The 22,909-nt window shown below is 50.2% G+C and overlaps 2 pseudogenes; one reads left to right on the plus strand and one right to left on the minus strand.

Moving 5' to 3' along the window:
- The first annotated feature begins 3,133 nt into the window (after window positions 1-3,133).
- Window positions 3,134-13,510, plus strand: LOC144150353 (uncharacterized; annotated as a pseudogene).
- An 8,299-nt stretch (window positions 13,511-21,809) lies between these two features.
- Window positions 21,810-22,705, minus strand: LOC144150508 (cyclin-dependent kinase 2 pseudogene; annotated as a pseudogene).
- Between the last annotated feature and the right edge of the window lie 204 nt (window positions 22,706-22,909).

Genomic DNA, 22,909 nt, shown 5'->3' on the forward strand with positions numbered 1-22,909 from the left:
ACTAATAAATGATTTTTTTTTAATTTCAGTCATAATTCAACTAATCGAACCGGTTCGCGAACCGGTTCAAGCTCCTGAACCGGTTCGCGAACCGGTTCGGTACGTGATTTTGTCGAACCGGAACTGAACCGGAACGAAATGATTTCACCTGAACCCGAACCGTAACCGAACCGGTATTTTTTTCGGTTCGACACACTGATATATATATTTATTTATTTATTTATTTATTTACACATACTGCCAATCCCAATTAGGGATTATTGCAGGAAGGGCACATACATTGTGGAAGTGCAAGATATATACAAAGAATACTCACTGAAATATTGCAATAGGAGTGAAACAAAACCGACTGCAATACATTTTATGACTACATCACTACAATTATAACTACATCAATACCATAGGACATCAATACCAACTAGTACTGAGAAAAAAAAATAGTGAGCACTTCAAACAGTGTAAAAAAAAAAAAAACTCAGTTTGTCATTCCAAAGACAATAAGTAACATTCAAGCAGGGATGAAAAAGTTTCCAATGATTGACTGTTTGTTATACTGATTGGCAAATTATTCCACTCACTAATTGCTAGTGGAAAAAAAGAATATTTCAGACAGTCAGTACGGCACTGATATTCATTCAGTGTCTGTGAATGCTTTTGTCGTGTTGGTCTTGTTTCTGCGTATGACATGTACTTTGAACTGTCTATGTTTAGCTGTGCGTGAATTAATTGATACAGGAATTTCTGACGTGCCAGTTTAGCGCGGTTTTTTATTGTTAAGAGACCTGCTTTTTTTAAAAGTTCGGTGGGTGAGTCTGTTATTCTGTACTTGTTATAAACAAATCTTATCGTTTTTCGTTGTACTCGTTCTAAGGCATTTATGAGATTGTTTGTAAAGGGAAACCACGCGACGTTTGCATATTCTAAAACGGGTCTGACGAATATATCACTCCTGCGGATATTACGCTACCGCAGCGCTAAATTTGAAAATTTTTGACATTTGTTGCATTGCTTCGGTTGAATTCGGCATTGCATTAAACAGCCATAGTTTCACGTGATTACTTGCTTTATTTCAACGTGTGGAGTATTATGAATGTGACATCCGCAATAAAATGACGTAGGCTGTAAGAATTAGATTTTTTATTTAGTTTTTCTTGTTCAAAATGCAAAAGAAAATGCTTTGCATATAAGCATTCAACGCCATAAGCATTCAGCTTCAGTGCAACCCCCCCCCCCCCCCTGTTGATTTAAATAAACGTTTATTCTCTCTCTCGGTTGAAAAAACGTCCGTGATTGGAATGAAGCTGTGTGAGTTACCAAAGGCTAGTCCTATCAATTTGAACAAGGTTGTATTTTGTCTTCATATGGCCCCTTTAAAGTTCTCTCATGATATTGGTGTTGATTATGGTGGTATTTGTGCGCCAGGTGAAGTTGTTAACTGGGCGAAAATCCGCAGACCGCGTGGCACAAATCTGTGCCCGTGATACGGGACGTGCTTACATTGCACGCAAGGGAACCTCGTGTAGGCATTGCATTAAACGGCCATAGTTTCACGTGATTACTTGCTTTATTTCAACGTGTGGAGTATTATGAATGTGACATCGGCAATAAAATGACGTAGGCTGTAAGAATTAGATTTTTTATTTAGTTTTTCTTGTCCAAAATGCAAAAGAAAATGCTTTGCATATAAGCATTCAACGCCCGTACAGTAGCTGCCAGTGTAAGGCCAATAGAGTTCATTCTGTGCAGTATACATCGAATCTATGCACTTGCGTTTGTGTGAGGCGCAGCTCTTATCTTTAAAAAAAAACTAGAGGTTATGAATTATGCATACAAGAAACGTTATATCACTAGCAATAATTTCAATAAATATCAACCCTTAACACACAGACATCACGCGCAAGAACAGCGCTGTTAAGGCGAAAATTACGCGAACATGGCAGGATTAGCCCACACGCAAAGCGGAATAATTCATCCATCGGTATTTGCTAAGTCATGTCAGCTTAAATTCGCGTTTCTGTTTTGAGTCTCAACGCAGTCCATTTCGTATACTATAGCTTCTATCAGGACTCTGGGCGGACATGAGAAGGTTGTGCTTTGTAACATAGTGAATCTGGTTGACTTTTCGGCACAGCCCAAATGTCGAGTCTGCTGTAATGAGCTTGGTGTTCTCAAATAGTTGTATTATAATCCGTCAAGTTTTCAATGCTTCGGGCATAAATGTCCTATAGTCTTCCTGGAGGCGTGTACTATTCAGAAACGTTTCTGGAGCGGCCACCACCTTTAGGTGTTCTTACCACTCGCAGATTAGGTAAAAGAAGTCACTGCAAAGTTCGCCATTCAATGCTGTATCGAACTTTAAATTTAGCAAGAAAAACAATAACGCAAAGACGGCGATGTCTGACCCTACTCTTGCGGTTAGGAATGTTCTGTGCAAGTTGAGCAAAATACTATTGCTGTGTTTTGAATTTTTTTCGTGAGATATGAGGAAGGAGTTATAATGAGGTCCTACTACTTTGGTTTCAGACTTTAATAAAAGGACATACTTTTTTAGCTGACGCGTGCGCTGCCCTTTTTCAGCCGAGTACACACTGCCGGTTTTAAAGCTAAACGATAAAAAAGTATTTGCAGTGCATGAGCATGTGCGGCTCTGGAATGTATAGGGTGCAGGGAAGTTTCGTAGTTTTCGTTAGAAACGCGGGAAATGGAAATTATGTTGGGAATCTCCTTGGTCCACCAAAAAACGGAGGATTGGGCAGTTGTACACAGCCAGCATGCGGGCGTGGGGCGATGCTCAAAACCAGTCAGCATTTTGTTTCCCGGAGTGCACCACGAAAACACGCGTATTGGCATGGCCCCGCATACATAAAGGCCATAGACTACCATGCTTCAGCATGAGGCGGACAGTAATGACCCATGTAAAGTATTCCCTTGGTTGACAGCGGCCGTGATGTTCAAACTGAAGCATGGTTTCCGGCTAGGACATGATAGATTGCCTAAAAATTGCTAAGTTGTTTACCGTGATAATTCATCTGTCATTTAGGTTACTTAAGAAACGCTGACAATTGCTCAAAATGTCATTCATGCGACATTTTAGGATGTCGCATGTTACTTAGCAGTTGTGGATCCAGGCAGAATGAATCACATCAGCGCGTACCCTTATGTGGGGGGTGGGGGCCGGGAGGAGCGGGATGGCGGAGGTGTTCTGGTGTTCTTGAGAGGGCCTGTGGTCTGTAGCCCGTTTATTTAATTAGGAAATACTGCTGTCATGCACGACCGATTGAGCCTTGAAAGAACGATGCTCCTGCACCCACAGAACTTCAAACAAGACCAGGAAAAGTTAAAGAAAAATTCTACCAGAAAGGCACGTTCGTTTCTTCGCCACCAGTACGAAGGTCCTTCACTGCGCACACTGCTATGATGATTTTAAAATTGGGCGTAGCAGTGGATGAACACGTCGGTATGAAACGCGGTAACAAAAGTCCCTGTAACGGGCACACCATGCGACAGCGGGTACACCTCACGTGGAGTTGCACCCCAGTGAAAGCAAACTTAAAACTGCAGCCAGAACAAATATATTTTTCACGCTTCATGTACTGATAACGCTGTCCCGGTACACTCTGACTAACCCTCTCCAACTTCGTGCATAATAAAGTATTAGGCGTTTACACGAGTTGAATTTACGTTTTCCCTCATTAAAAGTCACCTATCCGCTCCACCGTGGGCGCTTTTGACGAATTAAAACGCAAATACTGCATTCGAAATAAAACGAGATCACATTTTTAGCACGCAGACACAAGGTACTGTGACATCGTGTAAATATTAGGAAGTGATTATTTAAATATCAGACTTCATAATTGATCTACACCGCGCAACTTAACGCATAATGCAACCTCCATCGCCAAAAGACGTCATCATGCAAGGATTAATAAGTGGAAGAAAATGGCTTACAATTCAAGGCCTCTTTTGGGTGTTGGCACTTGGAACATGAGCTTCTAAAAGCCAGGGGCGCTTCTATCCTTGCGGCCAATTGCTGTTGTGTTTCAGGCCTCTGAATATACACTGCTCCGGGCAGCCGCCGTCCAGGAAAAAAGCGGCCGTGGACGCAATGGAGGGGCTTTAGTTGCGATCGAGGGCGAATATGGCCATCGGGTCTTTGTTTCTGTCGCGACGCCGTCTGCCTGTGGCAGGGCTGGTGACCATCGTGCCTTCACGTTTAGGATAAAATCTGGGACTGGCTCGGCGAGCCGCAGCGCGCCTTTTTTTTGTCAACCCGCTGTTGTCCAGTTTCCTAGGTTAGGGAAAAATACCGCCGAACAAATATGCCTAATCGAAGGGTGAAAATGACTGTCGCAACATCGCCTCCGGAAGGGGACACTCAGTGTGCGCAATCTGAGCCCATGCAATATCCCACTCCAACAAAACCCTCTCGGGCTGCACAGAAACGTGAAAAAGGAAGAATGAAGGGGTGACGCGAGGAAGAGGGGCATACTTTGCTGTGCGCCTCACTCACAAACACCCTCCTCCCACGCACTACATTCATCCAACTAAACTGCACGTTGCACCCATTACGTAGCCCCATCGCATTCTTCAGTTACCTTGCAGGAGCCTCGTGCCCACGGCCGCTTGATCTCCCCCTTTTTAGGAGATGGAGCGGCCGTGCTCAGCCACCGCCACTTGCACGTTGTTCTGCTTAACATACAAACATGGTCTCTTCCCTTTCGGACCTGCATCGTACCAGTGTTCACCCATCAATGGCCGGCGGTCCCTCTTTTTTTCCGCCGGTAGGTTAGTGAGCACCACTCCTTGCTTCCCCGTCCATGCCGTGACGAGTCAGTCTCCTTTGCCGAGAGCGACTCAGCTCCGAGTGGCTACATGTCACCCACAAAAGGACACAACGCACGCCTTTGGCGTCCCATGCGCTGAGATTACCCGAAGGCGCCATCGCTTTTGTGGCTGCACTCCTCCGCAATCAGCCCTCAGCGATTCGTACCCCTCAGGCGCTTCGTTTTGTCACGGCCGGACTGGACCCACTTTTTGCAGAGCGGAAAAAGAGACGGGTCCGGCCGTGGTTCTGTGTAAGCACCCATGCGTAGGGCGGCCATTGAGTCGTGAATGTTTCTAATAGCGGCACTTTCGAAGAATATGCATCTTTGTTCACACGTGACGTACCAGGCATAACAGGCTGCACGGCGCCGGCCGGAAAAAATTTCGGGGAGGGAGGGGCTGAAGTCCGCCCAGCCCCCCCCCCCCCCCCTCCCCTTGCTACGCCACTCACCCACTAACATCGTAGGCGACACATCCTTGCACTGTTGTTGGTCATTTGTCCTTACCTTACTCACTCGAGGTGTGGTTCAACATTCATCACCAACTTGCCCAAACGTTCGCACTACCAAGCACGGAGAAAATTTTTAGAATTCCCATCGGTAATGGTGACTACCCCTCGGCAAAGGAGGCTGAACTTTCAGCAGTTGCTAGAGAATAGCGGGGGAATGTTCAACGCAAACCGGTAGATGGCGCTAGATGCATACAGGAATTCCTGGGCTTGCACCTACACAGGAAGGCGCCAGAAACGCATAGGTTCGCAAAACTACACGCTCATCGAGGGCTTTGATCGTCTATCACATTTTATTGCACAGAACATGAACGTACTCCAAGTGACCAGGGACAAAGTTCCACTTGGTCTGGGAGCATGACTATGCAGTATGCAAAACAATCCTGTTTGAATTAACAAAGAAAAACCTGAAATGGTTCAGTAAAATAGTCACAAACAGTAAATACAATGATTTTTTTTATTATTGAAATCACCCAAAGCTCGGAATATTTAAAGAACCTCGCAAGACACACACACACAAAAGAAATTAATACAGAGGTCCAGAAAAATGGCAAAATTTCACACACATAAATTACGAAGCAGAAAATAAGTGCTCTTGGCTAACAATCGCCACTTATCTGGTGAATCCTGGACAAAGGTACAATTTTCTCAATTGTTGGAACTTCCAAATCCTAAGAATATTTAAAAGCCATCCCACACAGAAATCCCAATGAACAAATAATAAAAACAAAGAGCAAGAAACGTTTATACACTTAAGTTACGATGCTGTATATTGCGATGTTTTGCACCTAAGCTAATAACTGCCAACAAACTTGCGAATCATGAATGCAAAAACCATTTTCTCTATTGCTGAAACAATCCAAGCCAAGAAACATTTTAAAGCCTCCCCAGATAGAAGTCCTGATAAAAAACTTAAAGATCTTAAAGAATGATGCAATTTCACCTACTTTATTCATGAACCTGTATATTTCAGTGTTCTAGAAGTTCAGCTAATAAATGCCACCTAACTAGCAAATCCTGAACACAAATACAACAATTTGTTCAATTATTGGAACCACTTAATCTCGGGAACAATGAAAAGCCTCATCAGAAAGAAATTGCAATGAACAAATAAAATAAAGCAAGAAAAGTAAAGAAATTTTGCACACACATGATAACTCGTGATCCTGTAATTATCAGCGTTCTTAAGGGTTAGCTAATAGTGCGCCTTAAGTACAGAATCCTGAACGCAAGTGCAATTTTCTCAATTGTTAGAACCACCCAATTTCTGGAATGTTGAGAAGCCTTCCCAGAAAAAAATCTCAATACACAAATGAAACATGGTAATAAAGAATGAAAAAACTTCACACATTTTGGTCACAAAACTCTAATCCTGAATTTATTCAAGCTCCGCTAAAAAGTGCCACTTCACTAGCGAATACTGAACGCAACCATCAATTTTCTCAACTGTTGAAATGATCAAACACACCAGAACATCTAAAAGTCTCACCAGGCAGAAAGCCTTCTGAAAGAAAAATGAAATTAGATATGAAAAAATGACTAAATTTTCACATACCTTGGTTCCAAAGCTCTAAATGGCAGTGCTTTGCAGTTGAGCTAGTAACAACCGCATAACTGGCGAATGTGATACTCAGATACTGCAATTCTCTCAAAAGTTGAAACCACTGAATAGCTGGGACATTTAAAATCCTCCCCACACAGAAATTTGGTTTAAAAAATGAATTAAAGATCTAACAAATGACAAAATTTCACATAGCCAGATCACGAAGCTGTAAATCACAGGGTCCTTGCAGTTAACCTGATAACTGCCACATAACTAACGAATTAAACGAAAACAAAAGTAAGATTTGGTTACACTTGTGACTGACATCGCCACATTTTGGTTAGAAAAAGCACCATCACTGAAGCGTCAAAAAAAAAAAAACAATGCGAGGACTACATATACACAAGACTAGCGTGGTTAAACTATAAGTGAAGTACTATGTCTGTCTGGGCTAAAGACGTTTACAAAGCACCGAGTGAGTCCCATGAGGTATGATAGCGAAGAAAATTTGTCTTCCAAAAAGAAAATGGATGGAATGAACAAATCAGACTGTACACAAGAGTTAATAGAAGTAAATGCAATAAAGCCAATAAAACAAGTTTCACACAACTGGCCAATAAAACGAAGTACACAGTTTCACAATCACAACTCCATGGATGTTCTAAATGCGATGTGGCTTTTATCCACTTTGTACTTTCCAGTTGATTCGGCTCATAGCGTACTAATTGCGTTTTTTGTACAGATTGTGTGCTCGATGGAAATCGCCGAGTCAAACAACAATGATCGCCTGTGATTTTTTTTCGAAAGATGAAAAATGTTTGCTAAAGGCTATAAAACTGCTAATATATTGCACAATTCACCTGAAAAAAGAAAACCGGCTTCACAACCACAAATTTGAGATTCTGCAAGGTATGCAGTTCACCGACACGAGTATTCAACACGTGAACATTCAAGTTTGTATTTTCGTTGATGTTTCATCACAGGGTGCTTGTAAGGTCCACTTATGAGATTAGCGGCCAGGCGCCCGGGCTGCGCGTGGGAACCCGCCGCCCGGTCTGACGACGTAGCACTGCCAACACTGCAGAGCAGTCGGCGCTAATTCGTCACGGCGCGCACGGGAGACGGATCGTCTGGCCCACCGCATACCTCAGGGTTAATCCCCCATTGAGAAAGCAGACGGCGCCGCCGAATTCCAGGAACGTCGGCTCGACGCGCGGAGGTGGGGGGATTACCGGCGTCTCCATTGTTGTCGCGCCCTGGTCAGCATGACGCACTGTCGCCGTCTTTCGCTTTCACCCCGGGGGGTCACCCGAACTTGCTCGTCTGCGAGCGTGCCGTTGACCCGAAGATAGCGGCGCCTCATTGAATATTCCGTGACTTGCTGAGCGACAGCTGTCTACGTGAATTCGGGCACTCCCATACGCGTGTACGAACGCTACAGGGGCGCTCTCGAGAGAGGGTGTCTCGAGGTTTTATAAGGCCGAACTTGGCCGTTGGAAATCGTTCTTGTCTGAGCGCTGAGCTGGCAGTTCTCGGCGGGACACGGAGTCTCGACCGTTAACGCTAGGTTGGGATTTAGGAGCCACCTAGTCGAGGTTAAGATCGCGTCGGAGGTTTAGCGTGCAGCGCCGCACCGGGCAACTAGACGGATCTTGCGGCGAGACAGAGTCTCGGCCGTGGTTTCTCGAGCGGTTTGTGTACGCTCCCAGGATAGGAGAGTTAGACGAAGTTGTGGAGCTCGAGTGATTTGTGCGCTCTCAGAGCTAGCGTCTAGCTGAAGTTTGCAGTTTTTCTTTTGATTACTCATTTACTCAGTTATCCTACTGTAAATAGCTGTATATAAACTTCCGTTTCACCTAATCAGCCCCAACGCCTTGAGTTCGTCAATTCGACCGCCGCCTCCAAGAACTTCAACACCATCGCCCTGCCAGCCTCCTGTCAAATCAACCGGAGCCCGGGCGATTGGGTTCCTGATCGACACCGGACTTCGGGGAAACGATCTTTACTGGCGCAGCCGACAGGATTTGGCAGAAGAGAACACAGGCCACAGCAAAGGGCAGCAAGCGGACGCAAGCCCGCCTCCATCGGCGGCGGCCGAGCTCCGTGCGGAGTAGAGCGGCAGAGCCAACCAGCGCACGGGGCCAACGACAAGGCGGCCGACCACCGAAGGTTCGGGTGAGTGGGATTTCTTGCGCTTCGTTGTGGCGGTGTAGGCTGAGTCTGGGGTTGCATGGTAGTCACGCGGAGCATGCAGACGAACATGGCGGAAGGAGACGGAAATGGTCAGACAGACGAGGTGCCACCTCAAGGAGGCTCGGCAGCAGGAGGATCTCCCCAAGTGGAATCCGAGGCGATAATTCTCAAACGAATGGAGTTGGAGTTTCAGGAGCGAGAGAGAAAAGGAGCGCGAGAATCGGAAGAACGCATACTAAAACTGAAGCTCGAATCCGATGAGCGGCTGCGAAGGTTGGAGCTGGAGACGAGGGCTGGCACGCAAACTCCTACGGGCTCGGACTCAGACGAGGGTATACGCGGCCGGGCTTAGACCCGGTCACTCAGTGCGCAAAGGTCCTGAAAGGGCTCAAGCTGCCGTGCGATGCGGATATTCCGTTGTGGTTCGACGAAGTTGAAAGGTTGTTTGTGACATACGGTGTACCGGAGTCGAGTCGGGTTCATTTAGTTGTACCGGCGTTGTCGGAACGGGTGAGGTACAGGTTACGTGAACTCGGGGACAGTGAGTGCAATGACTACGAAGCGGTAAAAAAGGCTGTGTTGCAGGAGCTTAGGCTAAGCCCCGCAGAATACCTCGACCGATTTGCAAAGGCAGCGAAACGTAACGACGAAACCTGGTCGCAATTTACCTCCCGCGTTGGCACCCAGATTGACTACTACTTGAAATCAAGGAAGGTCGAAACGAAAGAGGAGGTAGTGGCCCTTATGGTGGCCGATAGAATTAAGAACAGTTGGAGCGCTGAGGGACTGGAGTACGTTCGCCTGCGCGAAGCAGAGACGTGGCTGAAGCCGCCAGAGATAGCTAACGCGCTGCAAACCTTCGAGCAGGCCAAGGGGAGAGGCTCCGCTGTTGGGCGTAGAGATCAAGTACCCCCGCGCAATACCAACAGTGGCAAGCGAATGTGGACTTGTAGCGTCTGTAAGGGAGAGGGTCAACATTTCCGGCTGTGCCCGAAAATTGCTGAGAAGCCAGGAAACCCAGGGCGCAGCGCGCACGTGCAGAGAGTGATAGTAGAGGACGCAAGTGCAGTGCAGGCTCAGGATGCCGGCCCGACGAGCGGGGGGCAGCGGATTCTCGTGGCCGAGGTAAATGCGCTCGGAAGCATTGACGAGCTGAGAAAGTCTAGACTGCAGCACGTGGAACTCGACTGTGCAGACAAGACAGTTACCGCGACAGTCGACACAGGAAGCGAAGTTACGGTGGTACGAGAAAGTCTAGTCCCACAGGACGCTATGCAGCCATCGGGCACCATCAGGCTAGTTCCAGCCTTTGGCGAGTCGGTTAGCGCGAGAGTGGTCAGCCTGCCTGTGAGTTTGAGGCAGGCCGTGTCGGTGGTCGGGAGCCCCAAGGTGCAGCTAATCTGTGCTGTCACCAACAATCTCGCCGAGGGACTAGACTGTTTGCTTTAGAGAGAGGATTGGGAGTTGCTGACGAAATGTCACCCCAACCGGGAGGCGAACAGCACGGCTGAAACTTTCGCCTCCTCAAGTGGGGACTGCGAGGTCGGCACCGCGGCGATCTCGGAACCGGCGGCGGCCGTGTGTGAGATTACGGGAGAGACGGCACCCGAAGCTCCGGCCGAGGAGATTGATGAGGCAGTCGAAGTTGATATCGAGGGCCCACGGGCAAGGCTACTGGCGTCTCAGCTGGCTGATGACAGCCTAAAGAAAGCTTGGACCGACGCGAAAAGAGGGAAAGCCGGCATGTTTGTCTCTGACGGGTTGCTGTTTCATAGGGACACTATAGCCGGCGCGAAGGTAACGCAACTTGTGCTGCCCTCAGAGAAACGCGAGGAGGTACTTTTGCTGGCCCACGAGTCACTATGGGGAGGCCATTTAGGCCCCAAAAAGACGAAGGCCAGGATAAAATATAGCTTTTTCTGGCCCGGCCTAGAGGCAGACGTATCCCATCACTGCCAGACATGTCATGGCTGCCAAATCCGGGCAGATAGATGGCTCAGCGACCGGGTCCCTATTGTTCCCCTAAGAAGGCCCGACCACCCATTCCAGGTAGTAAACGGGGACATCATCGGTCCTCTGGACGTACCGTCGGGTCGGGGCCACAAGTATGCGCTTTGTCTGGTTGACCTCTGCACACGCTGGCCCGAAGTCGTGTGCCTGCGGTCACTTACGGCGAAAGCAACTTGCGAGGCTCTCCTGACAATATTCAGCAGGACTGGCATCCCTGAGTTAATATGCTCTGACCAGGGTACTAACTTCACGTCCCAACTGACACAAAGCTTTTTGGAAAGGTTGGGCTGCGCGCCACGCTTCTCGACACCGGAACACCCGGAGAGCAATGGCACGGTGGAGCGTTGGAATAGGGTACTTAAGAACATGCTGTTTCACGTAATCGAGAAGGATCCAAGGAACTGGGATAGACTAGTACCGTTCGTGTTGTGGGCCTACCGAGAGGTCCCGCACGACACAACCGGAGTCGCCCCGTTTCGCATGCTATATGGCCGGAACCCCACAGGACCGCTGGCGATCCTCCAGCACAGTTGGACAGGGGCGCAGTTGCATTGGCTCCTCTTTTAATGTGCCCGTGCCGAGCACATATAAAAGAGGAGCCAGCGAAATACCTACGGCAGCTGCGCGAGCAGCTAGAGGTAGCGGCGGAAGTGGCGGGGCTCACGGCGAGCGCGCGCCAGGGCAGCTACGCGCAGGCGTACAATAGAACCGCGCGTAACAAAACGTTCAGCGTGGGTGAACAGGTCCTTTTGTTCGACACGGAGGGTAAACGTAAGACGGCCCCGAGATGGTTGGGCCCATTCACGGTTGTTGCACAGGAGAGGCAGCATTCATACCGTCTCGACATGGGGGAAAAGAGAACTTTGGTGGTGCACGCGAACCGCCAGCGGCCTTACTACTGTCGCGTCAGTCACGTGGGGGTAGTGTTCGATGAAGATAGCGAGTTTGGGGACGTAGAGTGCGCCCCGCGCTTTATGCCGCCGTGTCGAAGTACCCTCCCCTTACCGACCGAGAAGTTGTCACACTTAAGTGAGCGAGAGGGCTCTGAAATTGCAAGCGTATTTGCAAAACACGCCGACCTGTTCGATGGGACGCCAGGACTCGCCGCGGTGGGGCAACACCGAATCGAGCTGCAGGGAAGTTATGAGCCAAAGAGGGCTTTTCCTTACCGTGTTCCGGAGCTGCTCAGGAAAGAAGTCACCCACCAGGTAGACGAACTGTTAGAATTGGGCCTCATTTACCCGGTGGAAAGTGAGCATGCTCACCCGGTCGTTTGCGTCGGAAAGAAAGATGGGTCGTGGAGAATGTGTATTGACTACCGCACACTAAATGCCGTGACTCGCGCCGATGCATTTCCTATGACTCCACCGCAGGAGCTGATCCTGAAAGTGGGTCACTCGAGGTTTATCACAGTCATAGACTTGCGGAGGGGCTACTGGCAGGTGCCGGTAGCGCCGGAGAGCCAGCACCTAACCGCCTTCGTCACGCACGACGGGCAGTACGCGTGGCGCGTCATGCCGTTTGGTCTCAGAAATGCGGCAGCAACATTTCAGAGGATGATGAACACGTTGCTCGCCAAACACCGGTCCTACGCCACGGCCTATCTGGGTGACATTGCCGTCTTCTCCTCTTCATGGGAGGAACACCTTAGGCACGTGGACACTATCCTCGGCTTGTTGACGGAAGCGAGGTTAAAGGCTAGCGTTGAGAAGTGCCAGGTAGCTCAGGGCCACATTAAGTACCTCGGCCACGTAGTGGGCAGCGGAACGCACGGTCCCGATCCGGAAAAGCTGGCCGCAATCAGAGGTCTCGTACAACCAAAGACTAGGAAGGAGCTTCGAAGCCTCCTTGGCCTTTGCGGGTATTACCGAGAGTACGTCAACAACTACGCGGAGGTAGCTGAGCCGCTAACGTCCCTGACAAAGCGGGGTGTACCGAACCCGATTCCTTGGAGTAGCGAGGCCGAGCGGGCGTTCGAGCAGCTAAAGGAGTCCCTTTACTCAGCCGCGGCGCTAAACACTCCTGACCCGCACCAGCCTTATTGGCTGTTTAGTGACGCGTCTGAGGTGGGAGCCGTGGCATGTCTGGCGCAGATGGGGAAAGAGGGCCGCGAAAAGCCAATCGCTTTTGCCAGCCATCGTTTCACTCCAACCCAAACCCGCTGGTCAACCATCGAGCGCGAGGCGTTTGCCATCATTTGGGCATTGAAAAAGTTTGATTATTGGGTTTTTGGGGCAGAAGTCAATGTCGTGTCTGACCATAACCCTCTGTCTTACCTGACGACCTGTACGCCTCATGGGGCTAAATTGTCAAGGTGGGCATTAGCCTTGCAACGCTACAACGTTGCGGTTTCTCACAGAAAGGGAGCAAACAACGCGAACGCGGACGCACTGTCGCGCCTTCACAATGTTGCTTGGGGGGGCCACCATTGAATTGCCTCCCAGCCTTAACACCGCCACGACGGACGTAAATGTTCCCGTTCACCCGTCCTTTTTCGTTGGCGGTGCGTGCGTGCGTGCGTGCGTGCGTGCGTGCGTGCGTGCGCGCGCGCGCGCGTGTGTGTGTGTGTGTGTGTGTGTGTGTGTGTGTGTGTGTGTGTGTGTGTGTGTGTGTGTGTGTGTGTGTGTGTGTGTGTGTGTGTGTGTGTGTGTGTGTGTGTGTGTGTGTGTGTGTGTGTGTGTGTGTGTGTGTGTGTGTGTGTGTGTGTGTGTGTGTGTGTGTGTGTGTGTGTGTGTGTGTGTGTGTGTGTGTGTGTGTGTGTGTGTGTGTGTGTGTGTGTGTGTGTGTGTGTGTGTGTGTGTGTGTGTGTGTGTGTGTGTGTGTGTGTGTGTGTGTGTGTGTGTGTGTGTGTGTGTGTGTGTGTGTGTGTGTGTGTGTGTGTGTGTGTGTGTGTGTGTGTGTGTGTGTGTGTGTGTGTGTGTGTGTGTGTGTGTGTGTGTGTGTGTGTGTGTGTGTGTGTGTGTGTGTGTGTGTGTGTGTGTGTGTGTGTGTGTGTGTGTGTGTGTGTGTGTGTGTGTGTGTGTGTGTGTGTGTGTGTGTGTGTGTGTGTGTGTGTGTGTGTGTGTGTGTGTGTGTGTGTGTGTGTGTGTGTGTGTGTGTGTGTGTGTGTGTGTGTGTGTGTGTGTGTGTGTGTGTGTGTGTGTGTGTGTGTGTGTGTGTGTGTGTGTGTGTGTGTGTGTGTGTGTGTGTGTGTGTGTGTGTGTGTGTGTGTGTGTGTGTGTGTGTGTGTGTGTGTGTGTGTGTGTGTGTGTGTGTGTGTGTGTGTGTGTGTGTGTGTGTGTGTGTGTGTGTGTGTGTGTGTGTGTGTGTGTGTGTGTGTGTGTGTGTGTGTGTGTGTGTGTGTGTGTGTGTGTGTGTGTTGTGTGTGTGTGTGTGTGTGTGTGTGTGTGTGTGTGTGTGTGTGTGTGTGTGTGTGTGTGTGTGTGTGTGTGTGTGTGTGTGTGTGTGTGTGTGTGTGTGTGTGTGTGTGTGTGTGTGTGTGTGTGTGTGTGTGTGTGTGTGTGTGTGTGTGTGTGTGTGTGTGTGTGTGTGTGTGTGTGTGTGTGTGTGTGTGTGTGTGTGTGTGTGTGTGTGTGTGTGTGTGTGTGTGTGTGTGTGTGTGTGTGTGTGTGTGTGTGTGTGTGTGTGTGTGTGTGTGTGTGTGTGTGTGTGTGTGTGTGTGTGTACATTCTTGAAGGAACGTTATCAGGCCACGCCGTCAAGGAGGACATTCGCGTGCGTGCGCAAAGTGGCTATGCAAACTTTCTGAACGTTTTATTTTTGTTGACTGCAAAATTGCCCGTGTTGCCAGTCCTTATTCCTTTTGTGCTTGTTGTCGAGTGCCGGAATGTTTGTGCGTGTTTGCAGTTATAGCGCGCATCAGTGTTATAGTTGAGTTGCCTCGTTGTTCGTGCCGTTTACGCGCTCCGGAGACACGGCCCAATTTCTTTTTACTCGCACTTAGTGTTGTTAGCATTTTTTTGTGTGTTTCCGGGTTGCTAGAGTATTCCGTCCCTGTTGACGGCTAGTGAATAGGTTGTGTTTGTAGTTTAGGTGAGAGAGGGTTCAGATCAGCTGCAGAAATGGAAGGGGGCTCATTTGTGGTTATACCTAGCTCCTTCCACGTGTTTTTTTTTTGTTTGTTGGTTTGTCCCGCTGTTATTGCTGAAGGAGAGATGAAACGAGTGGCCCTTTTAAATCCTTTTCGGATTGACTGAACCAAGAGGTCCAGTAACCCTCTTAAAGGGGGGAGTTGTAAGGTCCACTTATGAGATTAGCGGCCAGGCGCCCGGGCTGCGCGTGGCAACCCGCCGCCCGGTCTGACGACGTAGCACTGCCAACACTGCAGAGCAGTCGGCGCTAATTCGTCACGGCGCGCACGGGAGACGGATCGTCTGGCCCGCCGCATACCTCAGGGTTAATCCTCCATTGAGAAAGCAGCCGGTGCCGCCGAATTCCAGGAACGTCGGCTCGACGCGCGGAGGTGGGGGGATTACCGGCGTCTCCATTGTTGTCGCGCCCTGGTCAGCATGACGCACTGTCGCCGTCTTTCGCTTTCACCCCGGGGGGTCGCCCGAACTTGCTCGTCTGCGAGCGTGCCGTTGACCCGAAGATAGTGGCGCCTCATTGAATATTCCGTGACGTGCGAGTGACAGCTGTCTACGTGAATTCGGGCACTCCCATACGCGTGTACGAACGCTACAGGGGCGTTCCCGAGAGAGGGTGATCTCGAGGTTTTATAAGGCCGAACTTGGCCATTGGAAATCGTTCTTGTCTGAGCGCTGAGCTGGCAGTTCCCGGCGGGACACGGAGTCTCGACCGTTAACGCTAGGTTGGGATTTAGGAGCCCCCTAGTCGAGGTTAAGATCGCGTCGGAGGTTTAGCGTGCAGCGCCGCACCGGGCAACTAGACGGATCTTGCGGCGAGGCAGAGTCTCGGCCGTGGTTTCTCGAGCGGTTTGTGTACGCTCCGAGGATAGGGGAGTTAGACGAAGTTCTGGAGCTCGAGTGATTTGTGCGCACTCGGAGCTAGCGTCTAGCTGAAGTTTGCAGTTTTTCTTTTGATTACTCATGTACTCAGTTATACTACTGTAAATAGCTGTATATAAACTTCCGTTTCACCTAATCAACCCCAACGCCTCGAGTTCGTCAATTCGACCGCCGCCTCCAAGAACTTCAACACCATCGCCCTGCCAGCCTCCTGCCAAATCAACCGGAGCCCGGGTGATTGAGTTCCTGATCGACACCGGACTTCGGGGAAACGATCTTTACTTGCTATTCGCAAGGGGCACGAGCTTTAGGAGGCGCGCAAAGCGATTCAGGATGGTTGTCCTAAGGAGGATTGGGGGGTTCCCTCTACGCACCGCCGCTTATGTGCGCATTGTAAGCAAAGAAGGTAGCTCTACTTTTTAGCCTCGTTAGGTGGCGGTGATGCCAGCTTTTAACGGTTGTCTTTAACTTAGACATTACGTGCCACATTAGAACTAAAGACGAACATTTCGGCCCACAAGCGAAGGGGAGGAGATATGGCAAAAGCCGCTCACTTCGCTTGCTGCGGCGATAGGGCTGCCAGCGCTCGATCTGTCACGCTACAAAGTTTCTGCCTGCAAATATAACTGGTTCACTAGCCGCACCACAATTAGTAGAGTTCGCTCATTAGCGGTACGGCTTATCGGAGTACGCGAGTTACTAGGCTATTTATTAACGCCCGCTTACTTGACAAGTCCTGCCTGTATAAGGCATTTATAGTATGCCGCTCGGTAGTACGTTGTGTCGCTCCGTGCAGAACACGCAAGTCAATGGCTGGCCAGCGTGAATAGTAATAGTTTCCCACTACGTCAGTTTTAACACCAGCGACGGCAACGATATAAACGTTTCCAATCAAACTACGTGAGCGTGAAGTTTTCTTTTTGTTCAAAGCAATTACGGAGTGGTCGATGCTATGGCAGTCGTAGTCGCATTCTCCCTACTAAAACCAATATTTTGATAAGGCACACTATCAGTAGAGCATTGGATGCTGCTTATAAAAAAAAAATCCAAACCAACCCAAAAAGAAACCAGCCAAAGCAATTTTGTGGCTCCATATTGGAGGTGAATAAATGCTTGAATCTTGTATGCAGAATGTTAACCTGCTAACCAGCTTGAGCTGTTTTCTTGCTATCACGTAACGTTTTCTGCATTGCTAGAAGCGGCTTTCTGAGACAAGAAAATGCAAAGAAGAAACACAAAGCTTTTCGCACGTAAATTATTAACTGTAATGCTGGTTCTAAACTAGCGCGCCTGGGCAAGCCTGTTGTCTGTGAAATGTGAGGGGATGGCCAAGGTTTCTCCAAATCACAAACTGCCCTCGCGGTGTCGTACGTGCAAACAGCTTTGTTAATGTGAGCCCATATATTATCTGAAAACGCGTCCGCAGAACGCACGATGCGTAAATCAAAGACGCGGTCAACACCGGTAGGTTTTGAAGACAGATTATGGTTCAGCGTAACATATCTCACAACTCGAATGTGTTATGCGTGCGCTCTCACACCCTTCCCTTGCTATGTAAGAACATGAGCCCAAAGAAAATAAAATTATAGCAATGTTGTTATCGTTCCTTGCACGATTAGGGCGACGGACATCTCGACCTGGATCGAACTTGTGATATGCATACAAACGTCAAGTAAGGGTAAAGGAAACTTAAGGCGTCCGCTCTGTAACAGCAAAGTTGTTTAGACGAGTTGGTACATAATTGCAAGGATTTAAAAGCACTGCACGAAGACGAGCGACTAAAACATCACAATACACACCGTGCGCACTGTGTTCGGTTCGTGTTTTGGTTCCTAGTTTTCGTGCAGCGCGTTGAAATCTCTTGCACGCGTTGAATCAAGCACGGGACCGTTTAGAACATAACATGCGACCGGTGAATGTTGTGCTTGTTATCACGTGAAAACGGCGTCAAAATCCCTGTGACACTACGGGCGAACGCTGCTGGCCAACGTACTCCGACGGTTCCGTCGCTCGCCGATCCTCCATGGAGTGATTTCTCCTCCTGGCACCGCGCGGCGCCACCGTCTACGCGCCTTGCGAATTTGCCAGAAAGCTTGACTACAAATGGCACTTAGTGAGTTAGATTCCTTTGAAATGATTCCAAAGAGAAAAAAGGTAATGTGCGTTTTAAGAGTCCATAATGCGGTTTTTTTATCACACTATTGCCCGAACACAAGCTAGAAAAATGTATGTGGGGTGGCCTTAACAAATGCTCCATTTGGCACATAATTTGAACCACACATTGACGTAAAGCGATAAAATGAGTAGTTGGCATATCACAAGCAACCGCACAGAAATCTTTAGCGTTGCACGCTGTTAAGTAACGGAAACAAAAAACGAAGACACACAGACGCAAAAATGTTCACCCGCAAAGGAGCCAAGTTTCTTAAACGCAGCTGCGACCTGACTACTCCGCAGAACCGTTCCCATCGCTGCCCAAATCGTCTCGGGAACAGCATTTTGGTGCAACTGCCCCCCGTCGGGTCTTCCATCCTTTTGAAGGCACAGAACTTGAATACGACGCCGCAGTAATGCCATATGAAAGTGACGCTCCCAGACTATCATTGCGGACAGCTGCGTATTGTATAAATCGCACTGGACTCCCTCGTCCACGCGCTGAACGGGCGGGGGAGGGGGCTCGGGCCTCACGCCCGCGATGATGCCACTAACGTCGCTGAACATCGGCCCCACCCCGAAGAGACCGCCGTCATCGGTACATACCACGAAGGCGCGGTCCGCCGCAGACGCCTCCAGCACGGAAGCCCCTTCGTTGTCCAGGACGCCGGCAGCGAGGCGAATTCATTGGCCGCGCCGCCTTCCACCATCATCGACTTGAACAAAGCAACGACGGTTACTCGTCGAGCGACGACGGTTTCACTTCCACCTCGTCATGCCGCGGTCGGCGCAGCGTCAGTATAGTGAACTAGAATTCTAGTTCACTATAGCGTCAGGTCGAGCGGTAGCTCTTGGTCAGGCGAATTCGTTGGCCGCGCCGCCTTCCACCATCATCGACTCGAACAACGCAACGGCGGTTACTCGTCGAGCGACAACGGTTTCACTTCCACCTCGTCATGCCGCGGTCGGCGCAGCGTCAGGTCGAGCGGGAGCTCCTGGTCCTTTGTTGTGCGACGCGGTGGCGGGCGGCGCGCCGCAGTCTTCTTCTGTTCTGCTTCAGGCCTCGTTCGCCGCGAAATAACCGCGTTCCACCAGGAACGAGTGGGTCCTCCGTTCCATTATCCTTCCGTCCGTCCCGCCAGTCGTACGACCTTTGCATGGTACCATTGTGAACAAAAGAGAAGGAGGATGAACATCTTTATTGTGTAGCAAATTTTTATGGCGCCTTCGGGAGGTGGAGCCCTCCGTCCAGGACCCCATATGATTTGCCAGTCGCTTCAGCCCGCTCCACCAGTCGAAGCTGGTCGGACAGGCATGAGCTCGACAGGGCGCGCCTCCAGAGCTTGGGGAGTTGTACGGATTCGGTTGTACTGAATTTTTCTTTTCGTGTCTTGTAACTTTGTGCTGCTGCTGATGTCTGCAAAGAGAGCGGGGACCCATTCAGGTACTTAAGTGTACCTTTTGTCCCCGTACCCGTTGTTTTTCTTTGTGAAAATAATGAGTTTTTGTGAAAGACAAAATATTTCTCTATCAGCAGGCTTCTTTGCAATACGTAATGTGGTAAATCCAGCGCCACGAAAATAGACCCCTACATCGAGTCCCTTTAAAGGGCGATTTACATTACACGAACTCCCATGGCTAACACCCTTAAAAGGTGTTTTGGCAAAAGAAGGGTGTACGGATAAAAAAAAAGGTGTTGAGCTCAACACCCTTAAAAAGGGTGCTGAGGATACACACGATGGGTGTCATTGTGTGGTTGCTCTACGGCATCCTCTGGATGCCAATGTGGGCATAAAGGGTGCTGGACGAGGGCTGAAACCTCGGCTAGCTAGCTATAGCTACGGTAGGCGACCGCATCCACCAAGAGTACGCGCGCCGTCACGTAGGGATGCCACAGCAGGTTCGATTCACCGACACGGTGGCTAACAGGCTCCGAAGGTCCCGGACGAACAAGGGGCTTTACTAGCCGAGTAGTTCAAGTATACCTACATAGTGATTGCATCAACAGAGAAATTTAAAACAACATAACGTGCACCTGAGCCACCAGCTGCAGATCAATCCCACAGCCGTGGGGACCTAATCCCGAAGTATGCGCACCCCGAGTACAACCAAGGACGGCGGCAGGCGCGGACCACAGCCCTCACCAAGCAACACGCCCAAGACCCGCACGCGTGGTACGTAGATGCATTGGAATATAAGTGAGAAGGCTTTGCGGCAGTGATTGTTGCGGCGACTACCGGAACGAAGACAACGGCAGCGAGCGTGCGGTGCACGGACGCCACAGGCGCCGAGGAGGTTGCCATCGCTCTGGCTATCTCCGAGGCCGACTGACGCACCGTGCTCAGCGACTCGACGAACGCCGTGCGCAACTTTGCCAAGCGGAGAGTGTGCGCGCCGGCAGCCGCCATCATCGGCAAGCTCAAGCTCCAAGACCGCGGCAGCACCATCCGTATCAAGTGGTTCCCGACACACGCGGGCGAGTGTGCATCCTCACCGAAGCACAACGAGACGGCCCGTTCGGCGGCGTGAGCGCTTCCCCACCGGGCCCCGGAGAGGGACCAATCCGTCTGGTGGTTCTAAACCGAGGACAGGATGGCCAGTTATGACGAAGTTACAAAGTGTTATCGCCTAGCTTGACGGACAATGCTGCCTTCCCACCGGGCACTCAGTCGGGAGGAGGCCGTCATCCTAAGGCAGCTACAGACCCGGTGACTCCCCGCCCCGGCAGTTCTACACGTGGTTTAATTAAAACTCTGTCCGAGTGGTGTATGCAGTGTTTGTGCAGTGGGTCCGGTGGACCAATGGCACATTAAGTGGGGCTGTGCCAGGCTCCCGAACGAAGCTACCCCCAGGACATACCCGCCCGAACTTTAAAGTGCAGTGCAGTGTATCGACAAGGACACTCAACTAATTAAGTGCCATCCGGAAGGACCGGGGTGCGCTCGAAACGCACAAGCCTCACGACCTGCCACAAACGGCTGAACTGGGGTAGTGCAGAGTAGGATATAAGCCGGGTTGAAGCTTGGCCAACGTCACGACGCGTTAAACCATCGGTTGCCGGCATTTAATAAAGTTATTCCTTCCTACCCACCTACCTTGCCGCGATTGTCGTGGCTACACGTGGTCGCGAGTGAGGTCAATCCTAAGGGGCCTAAATTGGGTGTCTTATCACTGCATCCGATGAAGCGACCTATGATTGCGGCAGATGGCGTGGTGTCTTAATTCGCCGCCTGTGTTCTGCAAAGGTCGTTAAAAACGGTAACTAAGTGTGGCCACAGGCGGTCAGGATTCGCTTTCCCTTTTTTTTTTGAAAGACGTCACCCTGGGAAAAAATGGTCACAATTAGGCCAGAGGCACCTTAACTAACCTACTCTAAAATGCTCTCTTGTCTTAGGCTGAGCATATTACTCGCATTGATTCTGAAACCAGCTGACTATTTTCACAAAACACACACATACGCAAAAAGCGCGGAGGAAGAAATGGGTTTTTATTAGCGGAAATCAGGATACGCAAGAGAAGGGGGGGGAGGGTGAAGTGGGAACAAGTGGCACCATGATCCCATGACGGTTGAAAAATCACCAATTGCAGGCCATCACATGAACTAGGGAAGCTAAATGGTGATGTCACGGAAGTAGCGGTGACCTAGCGCATCTTTGGCCGACAGCCGGTCTGCGGGATTAGCGACGAGCAGCTTGCGGATCAGGTCTTCCCCGTCGGCATCCAAGCCCGTGATGATTTTTACCAGCGAAAGGGGCTCCCAGCGAGGAAGGACTCCTGGTAGTGGGGCAAGCGGGTCACACCGGGCCATGTCATTTCATCGGGCGTCCCGATGGCGTGGAATATGCAGAAGATCTGGCAGATTTGGGAGTCACCAGGGAAAAGCGCCCTCAGCATGAGCGTTTCGGCGAAAATGCACCCGATGCTCCACACATCGACCGAATCAGTGCAGATCCGTGCACCGAGCACGATCTCGGGAGCCCGGAGCCAGAGGGCCATCACTTCCTCCGTGTAGGGGCGACAGAGATCCCGACGGTGCGGGCCAAGCCGAAGTCGGCCAGCTTCAGGATTCCCTGCACGTTAATGAGCACGTTTTGCGGCTTCAGGTCTCGGTGCACGATACGTCGAGAGTGCACGTAAACGATTCCCTGCATGAGCTGCCATAGGTAGCTCTTCACAAGGTGCAGGGCCAGGGGAGCCCCACGCAGCCGCGCTTTGTCCAGGTGCATCTTGAGGTCTTCGTCCATGTACTCGAGGATAAGGCACAGATCTTCTGTCGCCTTGAAGGACATCTAGAAGACTTACAACGTGTTGGTGCCGGAGCTCCTTCAGGATCGAGACCTCGCGAATCGCGGTGCTTGGCACTCCCTGGTCCTCGTACTCGAGATGAATACCCTTTAAGGCGACGTACCTCCCGGTGTCCTTGTCGTGACCCTTGTGCACGACTCCGTATCTTCCCTCGCCGATTTTTTCGATTTTATGAAACTTTTCATCGCATCCGTTTTCCATGAAGGCTTGAGCACAGAGATGTAATCAGCAGGCCTGGTCGCGCTCGCACCGAAGGCAGGGCAAGTAGAGCGCGAGAGTTTGGCGCGAAGCTGATGCCAATGGTTAAAGTTGGCCGACCAAAATACGCCAAAGCCATTTAAAGTAGGGGAAATTTGGCATTTGCTCAGCAGAATTTTTTTGGGAAAACTAACTGAAAAATGTGCT

This window comes from Haemaphysalis longicornis, unplaced genomic scaffold (assembly GCF_048455015.1).
Source record: "Haemaphysalis longicornis isolate Haplotype H1 unplaced genomic scaffold, Haemaphysalis longicornis Haplotype H1 scaffold_1, whole genome shotgun sequence".
In the NCBI taxonomy this organism is placed as follows: Eukaryota; Metazoa; Arthropoda; class Arachnida; order Ixodida; family Ixodidae; genus Haemaphysalis; species Haemaphysalis longicornis.